This window comes from Canis lupus, chromosome 5 (assembly GCF_011100685.1).
Source record: "Canis lupus familiaris isolate Mischka breed German Shepherd chromosome 5, alternate assembly UU_Cfam_GSD_1.0, whole genome shotgun sequence".
NCBI classification, from domain to species: Eukaryota; Metazoa; Chordata; class Mammalia; order Carnivora; family Canidae; genus Canis; species Canis lupus.
This window is the reverse complement of record NC_049226.1, coordinates 66,416,492-66,433,209: the sequence shown is the minus strand read 5'-3', so window position 1 is coordinate 66,433,209 and position 16,718 is coordinate 66,416,492. Positions and strand designations below refer to the sequence as shown.

The following is a 16,718-nucleotide window of genomic DNA, read 5'->3' as shown; positions in this document are numbered from 1 at the left end:
GAATTCACCAGAGGTCAGAGCCCCATGCAAGCCCCAATGTCCTGCTCTAAAACCTCTGTTCCAGGCATCACAGCTCCATGCCTCTGAAATCTTCCTGCTCAACAAATACTGATTTAGCAGTATCTGAGGGCCTGCTTAAGTACGTGGGGTCTGTGATCCCACTGGCCTGGATTCAAGCCCACAGATCTCCCCATCCCTCCACAGCAGCTTTGCCCCTAGAGTTCCACTCGACCTCCCCAGGACTCAGTTTCCTCAACTGTCAAGTGGGGACAATGGCATTCCCTACCCTGTCCACCTGCTGGGATTCAGCATCCAGTTATCCCAGGCGGTACCTGGCATGTGGCCAACTCTGGATTAACACCCACCCTTGTAAGTCTGCAACAATCCCAATGCTTAGATTCTAAGCAGAGGAGACAGTCAACTTGCAAACCGAGAAACAGGAATTTGTTAAATGACTGAATGTCCAATGTTAGGACTCCAACAAAGTGGGGCACTGGGTCGTCAGGGAGAGTAGGACGGCATTGTCCAACTCCCTGTCCAGGACGGGTCTGTGGCCACATCTGCTCATGCGATGGAGCTGGGCACTCCAGAGAGCTCCTGGTCTGTGGACAGGCGACAGCTCCCATTGGGAACGTGCTCTATCTCAGTCACCAGCAAGCCCGACCACAAACAGGAGCAACACCTGCATGCCCAGACCCTCTCTCCAGGAGAGGGTCAGCACAGAATGTCACGACCTAGGGGCAGCTCCTGCTGGACGCCTCCTGTTCAGAGGCAGCAATGGGAAAACTGCTGAAAAGGTGACCCCCAAAGGCTCGTTTGTCCAAACCACGCAGAGACGCTGGGCGAGAGCATTTCCAAGAGACAGGCAGGGATTTGAGTTTCTAGCATGTTTCTGCACAAAGGACCTCAGCCTTCTTTCTCCTGACATGTAGCTTAAACATATCAGCTGAGCCCGGTATGGAATCCCTATGACTCTCCATCTTCTTCTGAGACAACTCTCTGGGGGGAACGAGGAGGAGGTAAACGCATGGTGTCCTGGGGGCTTTATTCCCTCTGCTGACGGCTCTCTCCACTGACGTTGAAGACTGGATGTTAAGTGGGTCTTCTGGTTTGTTTGGGTAGATTTTTCTCTTTTCTTTTACCTTTTAACTAAAACACAACACAAAATAAGATCTCTGATTGCATTCAGCTCTTAAGAGAGAAGTTAAGCTTCCCCACCTCTACTGGCAGAGATCAAATGTGACTTTCTCAAAAAAAAAAAAAAAAGAAAGAAAAGAAAAGAAAAAGGAAAGTTTACAAATATGGGACTGAGACCCAGCAACAGTGCACCATCACTCGTAGGCAGTGACTGCCTGAGGTGCTTGCTGGCAACACAGGCCTCAGGGTTTCTGTAAGCTCACGTGCAGAGATGGTACCCAGTCCATTTTCTACCCTTCCATCAAAATAAAACAGTAAAGAATAAAGCATTTTTAAAAAGTACTTAAAAAGTAAAAAATAAAAACAATACTAGCCCAGAAAAGAAGAAGCAATAATCTTTGTATCAACTGAGGTCCCATCAGTCTGGTTGGCAAATTGAAACATAAAAATATTTTAGGCTGAAAAATTGGACAAATAGTCTGGTTGAATTCATTTTCTAAAAAAAAAAATAAAAATAAAAAAATCTTGCCCCAAAGAAGTTTATTCATATACACAAAGTCTGAAAGTGCTTTTCCTTGCCGGGTTTTTGAAGCCTAAAATATTTTCAACTAAATGAGAAAATGTTTGCTGTTGAACAGCCCAGTAGAGCTGTCACAAACGTGATTTCTGAAAATAAACAAGATGGTAAGAAGGTTGGCTGGAGCAGAAATGTAAGTCAACATTAGTAGTTGGTGTCATTAAATTATCCTTAAGGGATAAGGTGCCAAGTGACACAACATTTTTCATGTTAATTCTAATCTGATCACCTCTCTGGGTCTGCACAAATCTGAACAGATCTCTCTCCAGAATCACTAACTGTATTTTCTTCAGTGTCCACATATCAAATAGCTCTCTCTGTTCTGCTAGCAGACCAAAGTATTTGGGATACACGAGTTCATATGTTCATATTTTCTCTGTATCAACTTACAAAGGTTCACTGGATACAAATGTGGCTCGATAAACAGAGTTTATTTTTTATGGTTGGTATTTTGCTCAAGAAAATTAGAACTAAGTTTCAGGAAGATTTATTTTCATTTTAACTATTGTTAGCTGGCCACTGTCACTTAATACTTAAATGACTTTCTTCCCAAAGGGCAAAATCTTTAAAGCAGAACAGAATTTATTTAAACAGCTGGATTTCTTGCACGATCATCGTATTAATACATAGACTTACAAGCAGTGGGTAACTTGCACAGTTTGTAAATATATACAGGTTAAAAAAAAAAAAAAACCAACCCGGCATGTCATTCAATTAAATTTTTAAAGAACAATACATGATTAACCACCAGTAACACGATGAAGGTGTCATACTACCCTAAATGAACATACTTCTATGCCTTAAACAGCGTTTCACACTAGGAGTCCAATGAATTCCCTTGCCATCTTTTTATTTTTCAAACACAAATGATAACATCATTTTTAGGAAAAGAAATAAGCTCTCCTGTTGATGCTGTTAAGTTACAATTTGTTTCAAGTAGGTGTCAATGTGCCCGCTATTTCTTTTCAAATTAAACAATGTGCAAATTATTACCTAAAACAAACTAAGGAATCAGGCTATCCCGTGAAGAACCAAAACACCGAAACCATCCAAAATTGTCTTCATTTTAATTTTCACATTACATATGTTGGAAAATGTGCTTGTCAGGTTTAGGGATTCTCTCTAGCAGGAGATGGTGACAGAAAAATGTTTGTTTGTTCTTGAACTAAAGTGGAAACTTTTCTCTGTGGAAGAAGAGTAGCCGGCCAGCCTGAGATGGAAGAGGAGGTTGAGAAGCTCTAAGAATCTGGTAGCACCATTTCAGCAGGTGCTGATAGCGGAAAACCCACAGTCCAGGGTGGATATTCCCGCACGTATTCCTCACATCAAATGGAAAGCCTTTTTTGAGAAGGTGAGACTCTGACCTGTATCACCAACGGTACATGCCTGATTTTACTTGTCCATTTGCACGCATATAAAATTCCTCACAATGTTATGGCACGTACACTTCTTGTGAATATTACAGGAGTATCGTTAAGGGTATCATTTTTTCCCCTAAAACATAAACAGGCGATAGATCTGATTTTGAGATAGCTGCTAAGCTTCTTCCATTTTTATCTTGAACGTTTCCAGGAAATAGTTCTCTGAACGTAGGCTGAGCACTGTCTTAGACCATTTCAGGAGGCCGAGGCTTTTGCTAATTAACATGTGGCTTAAATACCTCAAATACTCTTTGACTGCTTGGCACGTTGCAAGTGAGGCCTCAAAAACTTTTTATTTCTTACGTTCATCACTGGCTGGTCGGGCTCCGGGAGAAGGGAAGGGGGACCTGACCAGGGACCTGCCCTGATTTCGGGCTGAACCTCAGCTTTTTCCCCACCCCCACCCCTGCGGGCCACTCCAGAAGTAACATCGCCATCTGCTGGGCAGCAAGGGAAGCTGTGTAAGGCCGCCAAGCTTTCTGCTCCAGCAATCCCAACTAGAAAGCTTGCAAAATATGTCGAAGTCGCGCAGCGCCATAGCCCCACGGCCAGGAGGATGAGGACAGGATACTCTAGGCAGACGCACAGGACAGCGCCGCAGCCTTTCGGCACACCTCTGGTCTGCAGCAATTTCAAAAATTCTCTAGCCCATCGCCCTGCGCTGCAACCCCCAAATTGAGGAGGTGAAGGAAGATGAGAGCATTGCTATGTTTAATCTGAGAGTTTTAGATTAATTATGAATTTCTGGGGTGAAGGTTTACTTTTCCAGTGGTCAGCACCCACCTTTCCCTCCCCACACTTCCCCAAGTTGGGGACATAGGGGAGACATACATATGCATACTCGTGCCCCCCTTGTCATTGGGGTTCTTTAACCTGACAAGGCTCCATGAACACAAGAGCACAAAACTGGGATAATCCAAATATTATTCTGAATCCTTTTTTCAGGCACTTAAGCAAAACAACGACCATTTTTGAAGCTTATATAACTTTTCCTTTAAATATAATCACGTTCCGATTGTACATCTGTACGATGTTGATTTCTGGACTTTCTTATGGAAATAGCAGGCTTGCTTTTCTCCTTCTCCATGCCCCTAACTGATCAGTGGATTTGCCTTGAAATTTGAGCATTAATTGCTTTTAATTAAAGGCAGGGTATTCCTTTCACAAGAGAACTGCATTGCTTTACAATTGTCCACACGCATTAGAATAGTTTCATGGAAAGAAGTCAATTGTGGCCTAGAATATTAACATTTTTTTTACAGTCCTCCCAACATTAGACAAAGACGTTCAGAAGATTTTAAAAAATAAACAATTTATGTTAAATGAGAAATACAATTGAATTTATTATTGCACCCATTTTTAAAAAGAAACATTTTTACCAAACCTAATTTTTCTTTATTACACGTCATAAAATTTTTTAAAGTGTCCTAGGAGCCTAAAATCAGGCTTGCTATTGCATTACAGTCAGGAATTACTTCATTTCATATATATATTCATTTCATATATATATATGGGGGTATAACCAAGGTATTTACATTTTGTAACTTAATTTCTCACTCCATAGAGTTCGAAAGATCTGGACATTATAAAGGCAAACTCATTTTCTGCTGGAATGAAATGAGAAAATGAAAATTTAAAAATTCATTTTATGAGGTAAATTCAGTAGGGACTCACTGTTCGCCCTGAAATAAACCAGCCTGCTTCTGTTGGCTTTCACCATCTTTCGGAGCCTTAAAATGAGAACTGAAGTCCTCCGTTGGTAAGCACACTCCCCTCCCCTTCCCATCCGAGGTTCCTACAGACATGGTAGGGGCTCCCTTCCTGAAAGTCAGAGTGCTGCTATGGGCTGACGGAGGGGTTCGCAGGGAGCCACACAGAAAGTTAACTGGTTAGAGAAAGATTCGGGAGGCAGGCCAGACGGACAGACAGGGTCAGAGCGAAGCTGGAAGAAAGTTGGGGAGTACTCACAATTTCCAGTGCCTGCTGCTCTGTCTCCTGGTCCCAGTTCCAAAAGGAAATGTGGCTCTTTTGTGCAGGACCAGAAATGAACATCCAGGAAGTTGGCAAAATCACTAGCTAAACAATCAATAGAGGAAACACAACAAAATAAATTGCCAAATTTGGGGGGGTTTTTTTCTCTCCAATAGAGGAAAAGAAAATGAATAACCGGGAGGATGGTGGGAAAGAGCCTATTTTATTTTTCCCTGTGAGACCGGAGAGGGGCCCCGGGCGGGCCTAAGTGTGAACCTGGGTACCCGCTCTCCTGTACCCACATAATGTGGAGGACCATCGGCCGACTCAGTGTTCGGGCTCCCTGCAGACCCTGAGACTCTGTGCGAGTTGTCCGAGTCCCTGCTGCAGATCTGAAATGAGTTTTCCTATGAAAATACACTTAAAACTCAGCGACCCCCACCCCTCACGAATGCCTTCAGTGACAGGAAATGTTAACCATTTTAAGCACTTTTTATTTGCATTTGCTGGGAGGCTGAAGGAGCCAGGGAGAAATGTACTCTTAATGGTTGGTGGCGACAGAGCTGGAGGGGTGAGCCAAGACGTGTGTTTCTGGGTGCGGGGCAAGCATCCTGGGTCCTGAGGTGGCAGGGATGTCGCCTTGAATTCCCACAGAAGGAGAGGGCTTGCATGTTGCAGTGAGTCGTATTCCGAATTCTCCTGTGTTGTTGATAAATGAGAAGGCCGTACCCTTCCACCCTCCCGCCGTCTTGCAATGTTTGTGGGGCTGAGATGTGTTTGTGAGAGTGTTTTCTCCATGGGATCAAAAGGCGGGGGGGGGGGGATTTTTTTTCCCCAAATCAACTAAACACCGCAGCTCAGAAACACAAGGAATGTGTACCACATTGTCCTTCAGAAATCCATCTTGAATTTTTTTAAAAGTCCTCGCTTTGATCAAAAGCCGACAGAGAATTACATTTTTCTCCATTCTGTTGCATTTAACATGGCCTCGCATGGGGTGAGTTTAAACAAACAGATGGCCCAAGCATGAATGCTCCTTTCAATGTGAGCAGCTTGGGGTGGGCTGGTCCAAGGGGGTGGGGAATGCAGTGGGGGATTAGTTACTGAGAAGGGGCAAAAGCTGCAGCATTTTGGGGGCAGTTGAGACCAGAAGGAACGCGTGATGAGAACCCCGTATGCTACCTCTGCTTGCTGGGCTTTTGCCCCTTGCAAGTGCACAGGATAATGGGAAATCCTTCTGTGGGAAGGCCAACAGCCTACTTCATTCAAGGGTGTCGAGTGGGGAAAACAAAACAAGACAAAAACCCTTCAAAGTGTATTTCAGGAGACCTCGAGTGCCCGGCGACAGCAGCGGCCCCTTTCCAGGAGAAATCCTGCACCAGAGCCATGCTCTGAGTACCTGGAAAAGCAACGGGAAACTGAGAAAGCCCGGCCCTAGGTTGAGGGGCTTCAAGGGGTGGGCGTGAGCGGGGCCCACTCCCTCCAAGCCCCGTCAGAACAGCTGCTGTGGTTGCTGTGGTCGTCCGTATGTGGACTCTGAGCCCCCAACACATGCCTGACAGGAACCAGGAGGATGCATACAGCTGGGGCACACGGTCGGGGGCACGTGGACACTCTGATGTCACTGCTGAGAGCCACGCAATCGCGTCTTCCCTCTGTCGAAGAACGGAGGTGCTGGCTGATGCTGGTGCTCCCCCTGGCCTCAGAGACCCTCCACACTGCTCCTCCACGAGTGCACAGAGACTGCAGAAGAGGGACCTGGTGTTACAAGGGAGTCGAGTCCCAGCCAATTGTGTGGATGAGGTCTGTTAGCTGCCATCGGGGCCGGGTGGGTGACAAAGAGCAGCTTTCCACTTTGTCTTGTCCTGCAGGCACCGTAAGCATAACCGCCCCTCTGCGCTCCTGCTCTTCTGGGCTCGAGGTGGGCGGCTGGAAAGACGGGAAGAAAGTTACAGGTCGTAGGGAGTAATTTATTAGCGATCATGCACGCCCTCCAGAGTGTTGTTAATTAAGGGCCATGAGTTTCCTGGAAGCTTGAACCAGAGAAGAGAAGCTGGAACTCCCAGTGCAGACACTGACAAGGCCGGCTACCATGAGCATGTGCGGGGGCCTGTGGCCCAAGGACCCCCCAGCCCAGGGGCCACCCCCCACCTCCACCAGCGCCTCTCCCGGCTGTGTCTCCTTCCCCCAGGCTGCCGAGCTGACCTGTGTCCCCGAGCTCGTGGGCTCAGATCCCAGCTCTCCCACCATGCTGGGGCTGACGGGGTGCCACGCCCAAAGCTGGCAGCGTCCTGACAAGCTGGCGAAGGCAAGAGAGCCTGCTGGGGGGTGGTGCGGGGGGAGGCGACAAAAATTGTTCCAGAAGAGGACAGAATCCAGACCCTGGGCCAGAACACTAGCAGCACCCACTTCCCCTTGTACTGGTCCTTCTCTGAAACACAGACAATAAATCAGGGGCGGGAGGCATGTGTGTGTAAAAACAGCGTGAAGACTGCACACACACACACACACACGCACACACGCACACCTTCCACTTGTCACTCATATACTTGAATCCCCGACCATTTCTTCTTACTAAAAGCCTTTTTTTCACATGATTTTATCCCCTACTCACAGAGCTTCCCTGCTTAATGCAAACGGAGGTATTTCCCACAACCCTGGTGCTGGAATGTTCTAAAATGCTAACATCGACACATTTCTGCTTCGTTTTATTACAGAAACATTATTTTATGGCACAGAGTGCGTTGTGTGTGTGAAGAGTAGGCAAAGGAGAGGTTCCCCTACTGAGGGGAGCTGCCCGCCATGCCGCTGCCTCATATAAATCCCGAAAAGTGACAGTCAAGCTGGCAGGAGAATTTGGGAAACTAACAGACAAAATATACAGTGCAGCCCGTGGGCCTCACCTTTACAAGGCAGAGAGAGCTTCTGGAATGGACGGGCCGGGACCTCCGGGGCCGCTCATTAGGCAGTTGATGAATTGGACAGGGGGCCCACTGCCCTCCTGGGGCAGCGAAATGCTGGAAAACCAAGTTTTATTAACCTAATAAAATGAAAAGGAAAAAAAAAAAGTCAGGGAAATTTCAGCTGGAAGAATAAATGCAGGAAGCATAGTAAGTTAACCTACTTTTAATATATTTAGAATGATTCTGGCGGACAACAGCAGTTCCCATAAAGACCCTGCGTTCCTGATGCTGGGTTTCAGCTGACTGGCCGGCAGTGAGCCGCGGCAGTCCAGAGACACCCAGCAATGCCCGGTCTTCACATTCTTAGGAATGAATTCTAAATCCGCACTTTTTCATCTTCTTTGACACCAAAGCCAGGGAATACAAGAAGGAAAAATGGCAAAGGGACATCTTTGGGGCAAATACAGGGATTCTGGAGAATAAAGCAGACGCTGCCGGATCCTAGATGGGACAGGAATGTATCAGCATCCAGGAATCTGAGAATGCCCTGCACGCAGAGGAGAAATATAAGAATTAGAGCAAATAAGTCAAGTTCACACGGACGTGACAAGGTGTCCATTACCCCCAAACACCGTCAAGGACCCTCTGCTCTGGAACTGGGGACTGGGAGGGTCTAGTTTAGGAAGAGGCCAGCACCAGGCGGGGCCCTCCTACCTTCCCAGAAGATGTGCTCGCGGTGGCGAGTGGCCAGGTCAGTCGGACCTGAGAACACGCTCTGTCCGGGCACTTGGCCTGGCCCCCTCACTCACTTCACTTGAAACTCCAGAAGGCAAGAGAGCTTTATTATCTCTGGAGCCCAGAGGCTCCTCTGTGCTCACGCAGGGTCGGCGCACGGGAAGGAGGACACGTGTCAGCAAGAACGTGCCAAGGAGAGAAAGCTGCCTCCCGCTGGATCCCCGATTAGGTGCACTTCGACTCAGAGCTGGTCTCGCGGCACTGTCCCCTGTGGGGCAACATGTGGACAGCAAATGTTCCATAAGCTAGTGCACCCCAAAATCACCATCCTAAATCCAAGAGGGAGGTATAGCCCAACTCAGTGGGCTGACGCACACTCCCCAAGATCATGCCTTCCTTTTTAAAGATTTTTTTTTAATTTATTCACGACAGACACAGAGAGAGAGAGGCAGAAGAGACAGGCAGAGGGAGAAGCAGGCTCCATGCAGGGAGCCCGACGTGGAACTCGATCCCGGGTCTCCAGGATCACACCCCAGCTGAAGGCGGCGCCAAACCACTAGGACCACCGGGCTGCCCCCTTTTTAAATATAAAATATGTGTACACACTAACATTATGTATACATGTGCACAGGAACACCCATGTTGTCCTCACTCCTTTTGGAGCCACATTCCAGCCCCTGGTGGCTCTCCCGTTCCTTGGGAATTTATGCAGCTCTGAAAGTTATAATAGCTCTGTTTCTTTAAAAGTGGCTTTAACATTTTTCGGCTATCGGGAATTTGGGGGACGATGCAACTCTCCTGTGTGATCCTGTGATGGTGCATATGTGACATGGTACATTTGACAGAGCCTCGAGAATGTCCACCACCAGCAGTGACCCTCGTGTAAAATACGGGCTCTCCACGATGATGATGCGTCCACCTTGCACCGAGTGTGCTGTGCCGATGCACGATGTTGGTAATCAGAAAAGAGGCAGGGGCGGGTAGACACAGGCACTTGGCTTGCCACTCGATTTTCCTGTAAATCTAAAACTGCTCAGAAACCTGCAGTCTACCAATAAAAGAACCTCACAGCTGAAGTGACAGAAGGAATTTCCCTTTGCCTGCTCTCTTCCCGTTTGGTATTTCCTGGGACAGGATTTTCAGAAAGTAGAAAAGTTCAGAACAAAACAATCCCACCAAGGCACAGCGATTTTGGCCACCCGTGCGTGGGCCCTTTCAGGAGGGGTCTGATCTCAGGGATGTTTCCCAGGTAGGTTTCAGCGGACAGAGGGGGCGGCCACGGCGACAGGAGCCAGGCTAACTTCATCGGCGTTGCCATTTATCTTTTATTTTTACAGTAACGTCCCATTGCGCTGAGTGTAGTGACAGGATCACTATAAATAAACCAAAATCCTGTTTTCTGTCTGCAGTTGGTTAGATCCAATTCACAGCTGAATGTCAGCCTGTCAGCTGGGATTACCAGAAGGCCTCTGCCCCTGCCCACAGAGGTGAGCGCACCCGCTGAGTCTGCCTGCATGTCCGAAAACCTGGCACAGGTGACAGAGTAGGAAACCACCCTGGGGTGAACCTCCTGCCTCAACGGGGCCTCCCTGCTAGGCTTGGCCAAAAAGACAGGCCCTATCCCTGGGAGACAGACACAGAGGAAAACAAAGAGGGGCCAGCTGTCCACCTGGCGTGCTCACAGGGAGCTGGTATTGGCAGCCGTGACCCCCATAGTGAACGTGGATGCAGCATCCCCCCACCCCCACCCCACCAAGCCTTCTGGCCCCTGCAGCGATGGCTCCCCCTGCAGCGACGGGGACGCCACCAGGTGGCGATGGGACAAACTCAGCTTCCGGCCCTTTGGCTCCTCTGCAGGCTGAGCTTTTCGGGGGGGGGGGGGGGGGGGGGGGGGGGGGGGGGGGTCTCAGGATCTCAGATACCATGCACGGATGGAGACACCACAAATATGTCCCTGCCACTGGTTTTGGATTTGCGTGTTCCACCGCACCACATGAACGCCAGCATGGGGAACACATCCCATATTTGATGCCCCAAGGAAAGGGGCTCAGAAGACCTAGCAATGAGAACCATAGCCTGTCTCCTGCCCCTGACAGCTGATTCCAAACATCTGGCCCCAGTCCCCCCCTTTTAAAATTATACCTACTCCCTGGGGCTGGGAGGGCAGACGGGTAGGATATCTAGCAGAAAAAATATGCTTTCCCCAGAAGAGCCTCATTAATATTCAATCTTCAGACAGGACAGAGAGGATGAAGCAATGCCCAGGCACCCAGTCCCTCCATCCCCATCCTTCTTCAGAGTGATTTTCTAGACTGAGCCACGGAGGTTTCTATGGTACTGAACAGTAAACTTCTAGTAAACAGCTAGTACGATCATAAACAAGCAGTAATTGTCAGAGTGTTATGGGGGCTCCTTATGTTTATGGGGCTTCCCAGGCCCTGGCCCCTCTCACAGATTAGAGGGCTGAGTCACAGTAGCTGCGCTGCTAGGACGTGGTTGACCTGGGATCTGAAGCTCACAGCCTGGCCTGTCTCCACTTGCCTCCTGTCAACCGGCCACATCAGGGCTGCCTCTTGCTGAGGAACCCCAGAGCAGAGGCAACAAGTTTCACTGTACTCTTGTCTTCACCAGAACTGGCTTAGGAACAGAAAGGCCAAGGGAATGAGCTGGAACCAGAGGGGAAGTATAAAGGTAGGCTCAGTGGGCCCCAAACCCTACGAGGCTGCTCTCCCATACAGCCACTGGGTGTAGGGACCTGCCAGCCCAGGGGACCACCAGCCTTGGGAGCTGTCTCCTGAAGCCACCTTCGCCCACGAAGCCTCAATGAGAAGGTGAACAGGAAATGCCCCAGTACCATACTGATAAGTCATGCCAACAGGCAGGGTAAGATAACAGGCAGGGTAAGCATGCAGCCCTTGGGGTCAAAGGGCTTGGGCTCTTCTAAGTGCTTGGGGCACACTGCTTGACCTGGAGGGGCTTCAGCTTTTTTATCTGCAAAAAGGGATCATAACTAACAGCTGGGCTCCAGGCTTGTGTGACACCAGGAAGAGAGGAGCCACTCGGCCAAAGCCATGCCTCAGCAACAAGCACACCTCCTGGCCTGGTGTCTCTTAATACCTCCCTCTAGCCTGGTCCCTCTGGGACCCCAAAAGGCTTTCATCCTGACAGCACAGTACATGGTCTCTTCAATGGGAAAATGGGTATAAGGAAATGCTTACACTATAAAATGTGTGCAAAATTATGTAAAATAGCCAGATGCTTACCCAAAGCCAAGAAAGAAATACACCAGAATGTCTAACCCTGCCTGGTGGATGATGTTGATAAGATTACTGGTAACGCCTTTCCCTTCTACAATGTTCAGTGTCCTTACTACTTTGGTGATAAAAAAGGCAAAATTGCAAAGGACAAAGAAATATAAATCAGAGGTGAACAGATGTTGTTTGCGTCTGATCCACACTCATCTCCCAAGTCCTTGGTGATGCTGAGGCTCCACGGTCATGCAGTGCAGACCCTCAGAACCCCCGGCCCCTCTAGAAGGGCCCCCTCCCATCCCTGAGGGTCCCTCCCCCTACCGTGGCCAGTACACGGGGCCCTGCAAGACCTGCTGGGGAATGCTCCTTGGACTTACACAAGCTGTAACACCTGCTGGACCATCTGCTGAAGCCCCATCTACCCTGCCCAGCCACTGGAACATCCATGTTTTTCCATACCTTCTCTTTCTCTTTCACAATTATCAACAGCGATACAATGAGTATGCTTGCACACAAAGTAGCCTCACTTTGCAGATGAGCACACAGGGAAGGATAAAACCTGAACTACATGCCACACCCCAACTCAAGCTGAAGCCAGAGCCTGGTGGGCCTGGGGGTCTCTGCTGTTTTGCTTTGTTTCATGTGTCTTGGGTGAGGATGAAAAGCTGTGGCACCGGCAGGCAGTGCAGCAGACCCGGCCTCCTCACATTGGGTCCCTCTCCCTCAGCCGCCAGGGCCCCCCGGCAGAGCCGCAAGACTAGAAATAGCTACCACCACAAACAAACAAAAAAGCGAAACAAACAGCATTCCAGCACTGAGAGGGAATTCACAGATGGAAAACCCCAGCCCAGAAAGCCATGATGTGGCATAAAGGGGGTCGTGTGGAGGCTGCAGAACGCACTGGAAGACTTGAGTTGTGTGGGGAGCCAGGCCTGCGCTCTGTCCACTGGTGTGGTCAGAGAAGGCCCAGGATGGGGCTAGCCCCCCAAGGCTGTGAGCAGACAGGAGGAGAGTCCAGGGCTTCGGCCATCAGAACAGAGGCGCCAGAGAGGCACAGAATCTAATTTTGTTCTTGCCCAGTGAACCATTCCCCTCTAGATTATCAGCCAAATAATTTTGATCAACAATAAAAGCGCTTTTCCCGACCATACCTCTGGTTATTCTTCTTTCATTTTATCAGAATATGTCTCTGCCTCTCCCCCAACTTGAAATATTTTTGTTTGCTTCCTCACTCTCCTTGTTGTCCGAGAATTCCCACACACTCTCCCCGACCATCCCAACGCACCTGTGGGCTGAGTACTTCCTCATCACTCTGCCGACCAACTCGCTGTCTAGTGGCAACCTGTGCGCCAAACAGATCCTACCTGCAGGGCCATGCCCTGATCCATCCCACAGCTGCCTCTGGCTAGGCCCTCCATGTCCTGTACTAAGTGGCCTACTCTAGGGACCGTACATCCTGGTGCTTTCCATTTGTGGGAATTAGAGAGCTCCAAGGTGGACTGCAGGGTCAGATTTTATGTGAACTTCAAATTTCCAAATCACTTGCTAGATATTTTCCCCTCACCAACTTACAGCAATTTTCACAACCACAGCCATGTACAAGTGGCCATGTCTGTCCCCCCCAACCTTAGCCCAAGGGGCTGCCCATTTTTATATTTTTATCCATCTAAACCAACTCCGTATCTTTGTTGCACCTGAGCCCAAAGGAAGCACGTGCTGACTCTGATTAACTCTGGCTCCAGTGCCCTTCCCAGTGAAGTGTGGAGGGTACCAGAGGCCAAATGGGGCTCCTGGGAAAGGAATTTTATCAATCGGTCCCATGTTTATCTGTTCTCCCCATATCTCAGGCCACAGAGGATGGAAGTGGCTGTAGCACTCTTCAGCGTATGCCCTGATCCAGCCCTGTCATCTGCCTCCGGATCCCTGAGCCAATCCATGAGCTGACTCCTGACACACCTGCCCATTTGTGGCCCACTAAGAAGGCAGCTGCAGGCCACAGGAATATACTTATAACACCATATGCTACACACCGGTCAGCAAAAGCAGGCCCAGAGAACTCTGCCTGGTAACAGAAATAGATACTAGTAAACTCATCCCACAGAAGTTCCAGCTGTAATGCACATTAGGAAACCGAGAAGAGATGGGGGTATTACAAAGCCTAAAACAGTCAGAGCTGACCTGGCCTGAGAGATCCAGACAGCTTCCCAGCCGAGGAAGCCACACGGGAAGTGCAAAGTGACACTGAAGGAGTATGTCGAAGGACATGGTGACTATTCAAACCATCGGAGCGTGGTGAGCAGAGCCCCACGTGAGTTCAGGGGGTCGGAGGAAGGGGGCATGGCAGGTCTGAGGACACAACAGAGCAAGCAAAGCAAGTTGGAACAGGTACGGCTGCAGATGTGGCTAGAAAAGAACTAGGGCAGAGAGCTCGGGGACACTTGTCTCCCCCGACCCCCCGCATATGAGCCATTTTGCACACTATCGCGTTCAAGCCCCAAGCCCAAAACCACCAGAAACATGGCTTCAGACAACCAAGTTAGATTTATTAGCTCACTGAGCAGGGACAGCACAGCATGAGTAACCAAGAGCAGGTCAAATTAGAGGCAGGGAAGGCCACTTGTAGGGTTGCATGTGGCAAGTTAGTAGCAGGATGGCCTGTGAAGGGAAGGGTCAGGGTTTGTAAGCTACGCAGGTGGCTAAAAGAGCCAGGGGTGGTAGGGTGGGCGGGCGGGGGGGAGGGTATGGCACAGGATCAGATTTGCATTTGGTGGAAGAAGGCCAGGTTATAAATACATTTTTAATTGATGTGTAGATATTCAATTTCCATTTAGCTGTGAAACAAACCTTCCCAAACTTTAATGATTTAAATCGATGATAATCGTTTTGCGCATGAATCTGCAATTTGAGTGACTCACCTCCACAGCATCAGGTGTGGGGCCTGGAAGGCTAGGGGCCCGGGGCTGCTGGTCAGGACATCCACACAGGGCCTCTCCATATGCCAGAGGCCTCCTGACCACACCGCAGCAGATCTAGGCACACATGTCCCAGGAAATAGAACCCAGCAGAAGCAGTGCCACCTCATCTAGTTGACAATCTAAAGATGCGAAACATCATTTTTGCTACAATTCTTTTCACTGAGCCTCTCACAAGGACCAGGCCATGTTCAAAGGGAGGAAAATGAGATCCCATCTTTTGTTTTGAAGCCACAAGTAGAAAAGTAGGAAGAAAGGATACAGAATACCGTGATTTGCCTTTTGAAAAGATGACTGGGTTGCCATGTGGAGCCTGGGCAGGAGAGAGGGGCGCATGCAGGGAGGCCACCAAAGTAGCTGGGATCACAGCCTAAGGTGCAGATGAGGGTGCTCTGGCCTAGGGCTGGAACCTGAGACACACAATGATGAGACTTTCCAGAGCCAAAAGTGAAGAATAATCCCTAGGTTTCTGATGGACTTTACAATCACTTTGCCCTCACCTCCTTTTCCTCCTCTTGGCCCTTTGCATGTTCCATCTTCTCATCCAAGTACCCACTCAGTGTTGCCTCTAGAAGACTTCCCTGGTGCCTTGGCCAGCACAGTCACACCCACTGATCCCACCCATCAGTGATCCTCACCCGGCTCTCATTCTCTTTATGGCACGAACACTTAACCTGAAATTATGTGGTATGTTTGTTTCTTTACCTACTTAATGTCCGTCTCTTCTGCTGCAGCATGAACTCCATAGGACAACAGGGACCTTGTCCATTGCTCATCATATCTCCAGTGTCTTATACCAAGTGCTCAATAAACATTTTCAAAGTCAATGAATGATGGCAGCAGTGATGTTGGGAGTCCCGTCTTCCGAGACAAATAACCCTCCGAGAAGACCACTTTAAGGGAAGAAATGGTGACCCTTTTGGGAACATGTTGAGATTTGAGCTGACTTTGCAGTGCCCATAGGAGTTCAGAATACAGACTGAAGCTCAGAGGAGAGATCCAGGATGCATATGATAAGGAAATAAGGAAAATAAGAGTGTGGGTATAAGGGTTTGCTTGGGGAAAAAGTGCTAAGTATGAAATAAAGCAGGCCTAGAAACAATTTTTGAGGAATCCAAACATCTCTTGGTCAAATAGAGAAGAAATGAGCAAGCAAGGGGAACAGAGCAGATGCAATCAGAGAGCAAGAGTAAGATCAGGGGGTGCATGTCACAAGAGCCAAGAGAGGCAGTGTTCAGGAAGGATGGGGTGGCCACATGCCAAAGGCTGCCTGTGGTCTGAAGGCAGGTGTGAAAATTGTCTCTTTGGATAGCGATGTCTAGGTTGCTGGTGACTTTGGCAAAGTCGCCTGAGTGGGACAGTAGAAGTGGAAGCCAGATTACAATCTGCTAAGGAGCTGAGAGAAGGTTAGTGGATGGAAACAGCAGGTATAGACAACACTCCTGAGAGACATAGCATGAAAGGAGAAAAGAGGAATGATGGTAGTTAAAGGATGGTGTGGGATTAATATGTTTGTTTTTTCTTAATGTGAGAATGGGTCATGCTTATACACCTTTAAAAAAAAATAGCCGTTACCTGGAATTTATAATATAGATCTTTATGTGACCACAGTCCACCTTCAAATAATGTTATGTAGATTCTTAGGTAGCTTAAGATTCTTACAAGATGGGACGCCTGCATGGCTCAGCAGTTGAGTGTCCCTGTTGGGTTTTAGAAACGTGAAGACTCCATGAAACTGTGTTTCCACAATT

General features: G+C 48.6%; 1 long non-coding RNA gene across 3 annotated transcripts in view; it reads right to left on the bottom strand.

Annotated features, from left to right (window-relative positions):
• Window positions 1–2,126: 2,126 nt before the first annotated feature.
• LOC119876310 overlaps window positions 2,127–16,718 on the bottom strand; it is a 79,853-nt gene continuing 65,261 nt past the window's right edge. For all 3 annotated transcript variants that reach the window (XR_005359936.1, XR_005359937.1, XR_005359938.1), the window contains 3 exons: window positions 8,010–8,146; window positions 7,312–7,537; window positions 2,127–7,035 (listed from right to left, as the gene is read on the bottom strand). This is a non-coding gene — a long non-coding RNA (uncharacterized LOC119876310). The remainder of the gene's footprint in view (window positions 7,036–7,311; window positions 7,538–8,009; window positions 8,147–16,718) is intronic.